Genomic DNA, 10613 nt, shown 5'->3' with positions numbered 1-10613 from the left:
TGCAACAGTTTACACCTACAGCAAGGGGTCCCTCCAGGAGAGTGGACTTCCATTGAGCAACTTTTCCATGTCACAACATGCTAGGATGGTTTTTCCTTTCTCACCCCTACCCTTACCCCTTAAGCACAGCTGAAGTAGACGAGTTGTGTTAGGTTTGGCCATTTAAGAACAAATCAGCTATTGCACTTCAGCTACCATCCTCAATTAGTGGGTAAGCCCCAGAGACAGAGACACAGAGAGAGGATTTAATTCAATCTAGTTTTTCTGAAATCCTAGGATGTCCATAGCACCATAATAAGCATGATATCCTTGCAGAACTTGAGAACTTGCATTTTACTGTGGAGACAGCCTTGCCCTCAGGAGACAGTAATATATCATGATAAAGCAGCTAAGTCTTCTCCACCAGGGCAGGGACCTTATTCTAGTCTCTGTAGTCACAAAGCATCTAGTGCAGTCAGACATGCATATTAATCACTCAATAAATAAGCTGCTAAATGAGGTGTACAGTGAGTGTGCAATAGGAATTTCTAGCAGGGAGAGACTGGTGTGGGAAGAAGTAGGAATAGACTGTGTCATTAGAACATAAGAGTCCCACTGGAAAAATAATTTAAAGCATTATGACCTACTTGATTAATTTTTTTCTGTGATATAAATGAAATGCTGTTATAACACGTCCAAAGTCTGAACCACAGAGAAAGTTACCTGGATACCATGCTGACATTTTGCTTTGTGAACTTTCTTCACTTATTTTCTATCAGGTTGTTACTGAGGCAGCTTTGAAGCTCTGTGGGATTTTCTCAGTATCCTACATATTAGGAGGAACCTACACATGTGCTCGGGCAACTCCTTACTTCTCCACCTAAAAATGTTAGTAATTCATTAGGTATGAAGGCTCTATCATTCCTTGTCTGGGATTTCTTGGCAGGTATGAGGAAGAATACCTCACTGCAATAGAGCACCTTTACACTGGAGAGATAGAAGAGGGTAAATTGAGAAGATCCCAAGGTGTTATCTTCTGGCCAGAATGTTCTTCCCTTCGGGAGGAGGGAGAAGATATTCGAATTTCTCAACTCTGTATGTGTGTTTGTGTGTATGTATGTATAATAGAAGTATACATAGAAGCATACTTCTGTTTACCAGGCTTCAGCATTCCTTTCTGGATATCTTGCTGGCCTAGGCAAGGGGCAGCAGGAAAGCAGACTGAGGAACTTCTCATAGCACTGTCCATAGCTAGTGGGTCAGGTTCCCATCAGTGGCAGGTGCAACAGTAGTCATGGCTCTACATTCAAATTGCCTGTGCTGTTCTGCAGAATCAGCAGGAGATGGAGATTCAGAAATCCTGTGAGACAGCAGGTTTGGGAGAGGAGGAAAAGTACTCAGTGGGGACTGGGGAAGAGAACCTAGCGGTTCCTGAATGGCATTCAGGGTCTTGGACAAAGCTCATCCATCCCCTCCTGCAGGCATATCAGGACTGCCATGGTTGTTAGAGACTCTTCAGTGTTACTTGACACACTCCTGGTCTCTAACCTGGTGGCAGGCTGCAGAGTGCACCTCTCCTGAGCCTCAGGCACCCCCACCCAGTTCCTCAAGAGTATTAACCCCAACTACGTGCCATGACACAGTCCTTTGGTCAGGGCCATGAGGAACTCTCCCGTGTTGACAATGCATTACAGTACTTGATTTGCTAAAAGTAGCTTCTTGATTTCTGAGTCATTCTCACCAACCACTCTGGCATTTTGAGGTCACACATTCAATGTTGGCTCTTTGTTATTTGTCTCTGGGCCCTCCACTCAAAAAGAATGGACATGAATGTAACTATGGAATATCATGGGTGTCCTTGAGAACTTGGTTGCCTCCTTATGGTTCAGTTGTCACACTGGCCAGAATTTAGAGCATAATTGTTGCAGTGCTCCATTTTCTTCTTTTTCTAGTGTTTCTTAATTTGCAACTAAGAGCATCAAGTCAGAAAGAAAGGACAATATGGGAAAGGGACCAGGTAAGCTACCTCCTTTGAGAGGTAGCACAATAGATTTGGAGTTAGAGACCTGAGTTGGACCTTACTAACCAAAGACCTTTGAACAACTTATTTTAAGTCCCTATTTCTTTCTTTACAAAAAATGAGATATTGTTGATTGTGTTCCTATACATGAGCAGTGAACAACGTGAAAAGGAAATTATGATGGCAATTCCATTTATAGAGCATCTAAAAGAATTAAATACATAGGAATAAATCTAATCGAGGAGGTAAAAGACTTGTGCACTAAAAACTACACAACATTGCTTGAAGAAATTAAAGAAGACCTAAATAAATGGAAAGACATTCTGTGTTCATGGATGGGAAGACTACCCAAAGCGATCTATAGATTCAATGCACTCCTTATCAAAATTCCAATAGCCTTTTTCACAGAAATGGAAAAACTGATCTTTAAGTACATACAGAATTGCAAGGGCCTCTGAATAGCCAAAACAATCTTGAAAAGGATTAATAAAATTGGAAGACTTACACTTCCCGACTTTGAAACTTACTACTCAGCTGCAGTAATTAAAACAGTATAGTACTGACATAAAGACAGCCAACAGAATAGAATAGGGAACCTAAAAACCAACCCTCACTTATATGGCCAATTGATTTTCTACAAGGGTGCCAAAACTATTCAATCGGGAAAGGACAGTTTTTTCAACAAACAGTGATGGGAAAACTGGATATTTATATGCAAAAGAATGAAGTTGTACACACTGTATAAAAATTAACTCAAAATGGATCAAAGTCTATATTTAAGAGCTAAAACTATAAACCTCTCAGAAAAAGACATTGGAGAAAATTTGCATGACACTGGATTTGGCACCAATTTCATGGGTATAACACCAAAAGCAGAGGCAATAAAAGAAAACATAGATAAATTGGACTTCATTGAAATGAAGAACTTTTGTGAATTAAGGGATACTATCAGAAAAGCAAAGACAAACAAACAAACAACAACCTATAGAATGGGAGAAAATATTTGCAAATCATATATCTAATAAGGGATTCATATCCAGGATACATAAAGCACTCCTAAATCTCAACAACAACAACAGCAACAACAAAACCTAATTTAAAAAGGGACAAAGACTCGAATAGACATTTCTCCAAGGAAGATCTACAGATGGCCAATAAGCACATGAAAAGATGCTCAACATCATTAGTCATTAGAGCAATGCAAAACCACAATGAGATATTACTTTGCAGTTACTATACTAGGATGGCTAATAAAACACACATACACACACAGAGGATAACAAGTGTTGACAAGAACAGGGAGAAATGGGAACACTTGTGCATTGCTGGTGGGAACAGAAAATGGTGCAACTGCTATGGAAAAGTTTCATGGTTTTCTCAAAGGCTAAACATAGAATAGCCATATGAGCCAGCAATTCCACTTCTAGGTATATGTCCAAAAGAACTGACAGCAGGAAGTCAAACAGATACTTACACACGGATATTTATAACAACACTAGTCACAATAGCCAAAAGGTAGAAACAACCCAAGTGTCCATTAACAGATGAATGGACAAACAAATGTGGTCTATGCATGCAATGGAATATTATTCCACTATAAAAATGAATAAAATTTTGATATGTGGTATAACATGGATGAACCTTGAAAACTATGTGCTAAGTGAAATAAGCCAAACACAAAAGGACAAAGAATGAATGACTCCACTTACATGAACCACTTAGGATAGGCAAATTCATAGAGACACAAAGTAGAATATGGTTTACTAGCTTTACTACAGAATTTTTGGTAGGGATGATGAAAACATTTTGGATCTAGATAGTGGTGATGATAATACAACATTGTAAATATATTTAATGCCACTGAAGTATAAACTTACAATGGTTAAAATGATAACTATTATGTTTATATATATATTTTACAGCAAGTAAAAAAGAAAAGAGAAAAAAAGCATATTACTATTTAGCTATAGGGAAACTAATGAGTATTAATGTAAAGCAGCATGACAAATCTTGGTCCTTATGTGCTTAATAAATATTGGTTTCATTTCCCTTCTTTCATCTCCAACATCCTTCCTATGGTACCATTTCAGTAGTTTCTGGAAGTCCAACCAGTAGCCAACATTGCAGATACATGGCTGATCTGGGACTGCGCACTGGAATAGCGGGTTTTAGGTCTTTTCTGGACAGTGACAATTTTTGTTTTTATGCTAAAGAATGAAGTTTTCCAGGGACACCTGGGTGGCTCAGTCAGTTAAGCGTCTGCCTTCAGCTCAGGTCATGATCCCAGGGTCCTGGGATCAAGTCCTGTATCAGGTGCCTTGCTCAGCCAGGAGCCTGCTTCTCCCTCTGCCTGCCGCTCCGCCTGCTTGTTCTCTTTCTCTGTCCCTGACAAATAAATAAATAAAATCTTTAAAAAAAGAATGAAGTTTTCCTCTTCTCAGTAGATGGCACCACTGTTTAGCCAGCTGCACTGGCCAAGAACCCTAGAGTCATCCTCAACTCTTCCCTTTCTTTAACATCTCATACCCAGTCCTCTCAGCTACACCTTCGAAATATGTCTAGACTCCAACAATTCCTCATCACCTCCACAGCTGCCAACCTGGTCTGTGCTACCAGCATCTGTCATCTAGGCCACTCCAATAGCTTCCTAATATAGCTTCCTGTTTCCCCTTACCTTCCCACAGCCTATTTTCCAGTGCCAGAACAATCCTTCTAAAATATCAATTGGGCTATATCATCTCTGTGTTCAAAACTCTCTGATGGCACCTCATCACATTTAGAGTAAAATTCTATAGTCTCATCATGACTTCACCAAGGCCCTGTCAACCCCTGACAACCTGGATCTCATTTGCTACTACTCTTTTTCTAGCTCAGTCCACCGCAAACATGCTGTTTTCCTTGTTGTTCTTTATGTACACTAAGCAAGCTCCTGTCTCAGGACCTTTGCACTATGAGCATAAGCTCACTCCATGTTCTTGTTTCACTCAGGTCTCTGTTCAACTATTCCCCCTGAAGAAGACATGCCTTATAAATCACTCCAAAGAAAATAAAATACGTAAGTTTAAATCTGACAAAAATAAGTATAGGATCTGTATGATGAAAATTATAAAATGCTTATGAAAGAAATAAAAGACAACTTAAATCCTTGGAGAGACACACCGTTCATGGATGGGAAGCTTCAATATAATAAAGATGTCATTTCCCCCTAAACTGATGCCCTAAACCTCTAGGTTCAACATAATTTTAATCAAAATCTTGGCAAGTTTCTGCATTAGACATAGACAAGCTTATTCTAAAATTTATGTGGAAAGTGAAAGGCTCTAGATTAGCCAAAACAATTTTTGGAAAACAAGAATGAAGTGGGAGAAACCATTTCTCAGTATTCGGGCTTACTATAGGGCTACAGTAATCACGACAGGGTGACATTAGTGGAAAGATAGACACATTCACCAATGGGACAGATAGAGATCTCAGAAACAAGCCCACAAATATGCCCAATTAAATATGTCAAAGAAGCAAAAAAAAAAAATCAATGGAGGAGGGATAATCTTTACAATAAATGGTACCAGAGCAATTAGATATCCGTAAGAAAGAATATGAAACTCAATGTACACTTCATACCTTATACAAAAATTAACTCAAAAGGAATCATAGACTTAAATATAAATGTAAAACTATAAAACTTCTAGGGAAGAACACAGAGAAAATTTTCAGGACCTGTGAGTAGGCAAAGAATTCTTAGACTTAACACCAAAAGAATGACCAATAGGAGAAAAAAATTGATACATTGGACTTCATCAGAATTTAAAACTTTGTGCTGAAAATGACACTGTTAAGAGAATGAGAAGACAAATTACAGACCGGGAGAAAATATTTGCAAATCACATATCTGACAAAGGTCTAATGTCTGGAATATATTTTATTTATTTATTATTTATTTTAAAAAATATTTTATTAATTTATCTGACAGAGAGAGAGTGCGTGCATGAGCAGGGGGAGCAGCCAGCAGAGGGTGAGGGTGAAGCAGGCTCCCCGTTGAGTAGAGAGCCCAACATGGGGCTTGATCCCAGGACCCCGGGATCATGACTTGAGCCAAAGGCAGACGCTTTACTGACTGAGCCACCCGGGCGCCCCTGGAATATATTTTTAAAAACTCTCAAAACTCAGCATTAAAAAAACCAACAATCCAATTAGAAAATGAGCAAGACATGCACTGACACTTCACCAAAGAGAATATATTGGTGGCAAATAAATACATGAAAAGATATTCAACATTAGTCATTAGAGGAATGCAAATTAAACCACAATGAGATATCACAACATACGTATCAAAATGGCTAAAATGAAAAACTGTGATTAACACCAAATGTTGGCAAGGCTGTGGAGAAACTGGATCACTCATATGTTGCTGGGGAATATAAAATGATACTGCTCCTCTGGAAAACAGTTTGTCAGTCTCCGGAAAAACCATACATACACTTACCATACAACCCCGCAATCACACTCCTGGGCATTTAGCCAAGAGAAACAAAGACTTATTTTTACGCAGGAACTTGTACACAAATGTTCGTAGCAGTTTTATTCATAGTAGCTCAAAATTGGAAACTAACCAAGCATCTTATAATGGGTGAATGATTAAACAAACTGTGGTACATCCATACCATGGAACACTACTCAGAAATAAAAAGGAAAGAACTATTGATCTGTGTCACTTGGATGAATCTCAAGGGAATGACACTGAGTGGAAAAACCCAATCTCAAAAGGATACCTACTGCATGATTCCATTTATGTCACATGAAATAACATAATGATAGAGATGGAGAACAGATTAGTGATCGCCAGGGATTAGTGATGGTGGGGAGGGATGTGTGTGGCCCCAAAGAGGTAACTGATGTGTCTTGTGATGATGGCACAGTTAAGTATTTCTTTGTAATAGCTTTATTGAGTATAATTCGTATATGTAGGTCAGTACCTTGATCGTAGTGATGATTATGCAAGACTATACACATGTTAAAATTACCTAGGATTATGCACATATACTCAAATGAGCGCATGTGTAACTGGTGAAATCTGAACAAGCCCTATGGGTTTGCACTAATGTCGCTTTCTTGGTTTTGATACTGTACTATAATTTCATAAAATGCTAACATTCGGGGAGATGAGGGAAAAGTGCATGGGACTTCTCTCTCTGTTTCTTTGCAACCTCCTGTGAGTCTATAATTGTTTCCAAAAATAATGTTCTTTTTAAATTTGAGGCATTTTAAAACTGCCTCATCCAAAACAGCACCTCTTCCTTCACTCTCTACCCTCATATCCTGCTTTATTTTTCTTCATAGCCTATATCTCTCCCTGACATTATAGTATATGTAATATATAACATATTTTGTACAAATCTATATCCTTCAGTAGAGTTGGGAAGGCAGGAACTTGTGTTCTCCACTGTATGCCCAGTCCCACAATGGCACCTGGCCCATTTGTCTTTGTTGACTACATGAGTTTACCTGCCTTCCTGTGGATGTACATTTCCTTTATTGTGTCTATAAGTAAATTGGCCTTTACAGCCCTCTGCCAGAAACAACACCTTTATCAAGGTATTCACCCCAGACTCTCTGTTCAGAGAAATTTCAATTGTCTTTTTTCTCAGTAATAACATTTTAATACGTGCAGTTCTCTAGTGGGGAATAAGCAAATTGATGCCATTCTGTTTACTCCTTCCTGGCTCCAATCAGGTCTTTTGGTAATGTCCTCATTCAGTGTCTTTCTGGGATAGTTAAACCTTCAGCTATGAGAAGGCAGCTAAATAAAGGTCCTTGAATCTGACAGAGTTGACCCTGTGTTCCTCAAAAAGAGCATTAGGAGGCCAAAGCTTCAGAATGAGTGGTTCAAATAAAATGAAACAATTTTACAAGAAAAACAGTACAAAGAAAGACCATTAAACTCTCAGCCATCTATCTTATTACAAATGGTCATGACACATTTTGTTATGCATCTGTGGAAGGCAGAATAATGGGTCCTAAAAAATGTTCACATTCGAATCCCTGAACCTGTGAATATGACACCTTGCATGGCAAAAGGGACTCTGCAGATGGATGTGATTAAAGTTAAGGACCTTGAGGTGGGGAGATTAGCTTGTGTTATGCAGGTGGGTCCAATCCAATCACTTGAGTCCTTAAAAGGAAGAAAACTTTTCTGGCTGTAGAGAACCAGACAAATGGTGTTGCTGACTTTAAAGATGGAAGAAGGGGCTTCAAGAAGCTGGGGAAGTCAAGGAAAGAGATTCTTCCCCGGCACCTCCAGAAAGGAATGCAGCCCTGCCAACACTCTGATTTTTAGCCCAGTGAGACCCATACCAGGTTTCTGATTTACAGAACTGTATGATAATAAATTTGTGTTGTTTTAAGCACTAAGTTTGTGATAGGTTGTTACAGCAGCAAGGAAAACTAATAGGGTATCTTATTTTGATTATAGCTTTTCTATTAGCTTTGCTTGTAAGCAACAGAAACCAAGTTGAGTTTCCTTAAGCAAACAAACCAAGCTTTTCGGGAAGCCTACGGTGTCTCAGGGAACCCAAGGCGGGACAGCAGTGAAGCTGCAGAAAGGTTGTAGGACCGTAGTGAAAGCTGCCACCCGGAGCATCCTTCCTCTGCCCCTTTTTTTTCTCTGCCTCCCCACCCCCCACCGGTTTCATTCTTCTTTTTCTGTAAATAGACTTTCTCTGCTACTTAGTTCATAAAGTGTAAGAAGGCTGAGCCTCAGTTTCCATTTGCTTCTCTTTCTTCACCAGACCAGTCAGCTCAGGCTGTGACTAGAATCTCATTCTCAATTCCAAACCCCAGGGAAGGAGTTCTGGCATGGTTTGGGCTAGGTGCCTGTTACAGGTTGAATAGTGTTTCTCGTTCCTCCCCTCTAAAAGGGGAGCCCTAACCCCCCGAGTACCCCACCCCCCTCAGTACCTCAGAATGTGACTTCACTTAGAAATAGGGTCATTGCAGGTGTAATTAGTTAAGACGCGGTCATACTGGACTAGGATGGGCCCTTATTCCAACACGACTGGTGTCTTTATAGGAAGAGAAACTTGGAACACAGACACAGACTGCCACGTGAAGATGGAGGCCGAGGCTGCAATCAAGCTGCCACAAACCAAGGAATGCCAACGAAGGTTAAGGCTCTGGAAGCTTAACCAGAAACCGAAAGAGGCAAGAAAAGATCCTCCCCTAGAGATGCCAGGGGCAGCATGGCCCTACCAACACCTTGATTTTAAGTTCTGGCCTCCAGAACGGTGAGACAGTAAGTTTCTGTTGTTTTAAGCCACCCAGTTTGTGGATCTTTGTTACAGTAGCCCTAGGAAAGTAATACAGTGCCGAAGACTGATCCCGGTTAGCTCTGTCTGCGAGACCATGTCTTACAGTACAAATATGGCTCCTTAAGATTCACCCCTATGGCTTGAGGGGTAGGGGACCTATTTCCAAAGAAGGAAGAACCACTGTGGACTGGGCAGGTGCCCTGAAAAGCTGTCCACTCTAGCTCCCTACAGCTGGGGTCAATATGATATTCCGATTTTTATTTTTTTTCTTTCTTTTGTTTTAAAATATTTATTTTACCCTCTGGAATGCAGTCTAGTGTATGTGACAGATGAATCTCAGTTGCTTCTTTCTCATGCCGTAATCTACTTGTCCTAACATTATTAGTGATCACCCCTTCCTCTCATCACTGTATTTATTAGTCAGTGAGTACAGATGGTTGAAAATGCTTCTGGAGTGTCTATGCTATTCCATTCATCTGACTGATTTACCAGGTTCCTGGCATGTTAGTGAGAAGACTCTAGAAACTTAACTTCCAATGTAAATTATAGAGCATGGTTACACCCCACTTTATCCCCTTCTCTAAGTGTTTTATCTATGGCAATTTGGAATATCTAATTACTCTTATTTTTTGTGGGGAGAGAGTATGGTTTACAAAATGTTCCTGACCTCCTTATAGTAATGGCCCAGGGGAGCTCTTCTGGTAGAAGGTTTTTGTGTCCCCTTTTTGAAACTGGTCCCTGACCCTGTTTACATATCTGCTCTTTGGGATGAGAACGTGTCAGAAAATAGCATATTAAAGGACCCTCATATTAAACTTGCAATAAATGTGTGCCTGGAATACAGTAAGCACTCAATAAATGTTAGGTAATTTTTAGAACCAAGGCCAGACAACGCCCACCTCAAGCTCTTCCTAAGATTCCCTCACCTTAAGCGATGCATGACAGTGGGAAGGGGGTATCATAGGCTGAATAATGACCACCCCAAAATGTCCATGTCCTCATTCCTGGAACCTGTGTGTTTATTACCTTACACGGTAAAAGGAACCTTATAGATGTGGTTAAATTAAGACTCTTAAAATTGGAAGATTATTCTGGATTACCTGGGTAGGCTCAATATAATCAGAGGCACATAGGAGAGTCAGAGTCTGAGAAAAAGAAGATGTGACCATAGAAGCAGAGGTTGATGTATTTTGAAGATGAAAACAGGGGCCAGGCAAACAAACAGCCTCTAGAAGTTGTTAAATGGATCCCCTAGAGCCCTCAGAAGGAACTCAGCTCTGACGACACCTTGATTTTAGACCAGTGAGACC

Source organism: Callorhinus ursinus, unplaced genomic scaffold (assembly GCF_003265705.2).
Source record: "Callorhinus ursinus isolate GAN/ISIS: 27379988/994484 unplaced genomic scaffold, GSC_fseal_2.0 scaffold12, whole genome shotgun sequence".
In the NCBI taxonomy this organism is placed as follows: Eukaryota; Metazoa; Chordata; class Mammalia; order Carnivora; family Otariidae; genus Callorhinus; species Callorhinus ursinus.
This window is presented reverse-complemented; position numbering follows the sequence as displayed.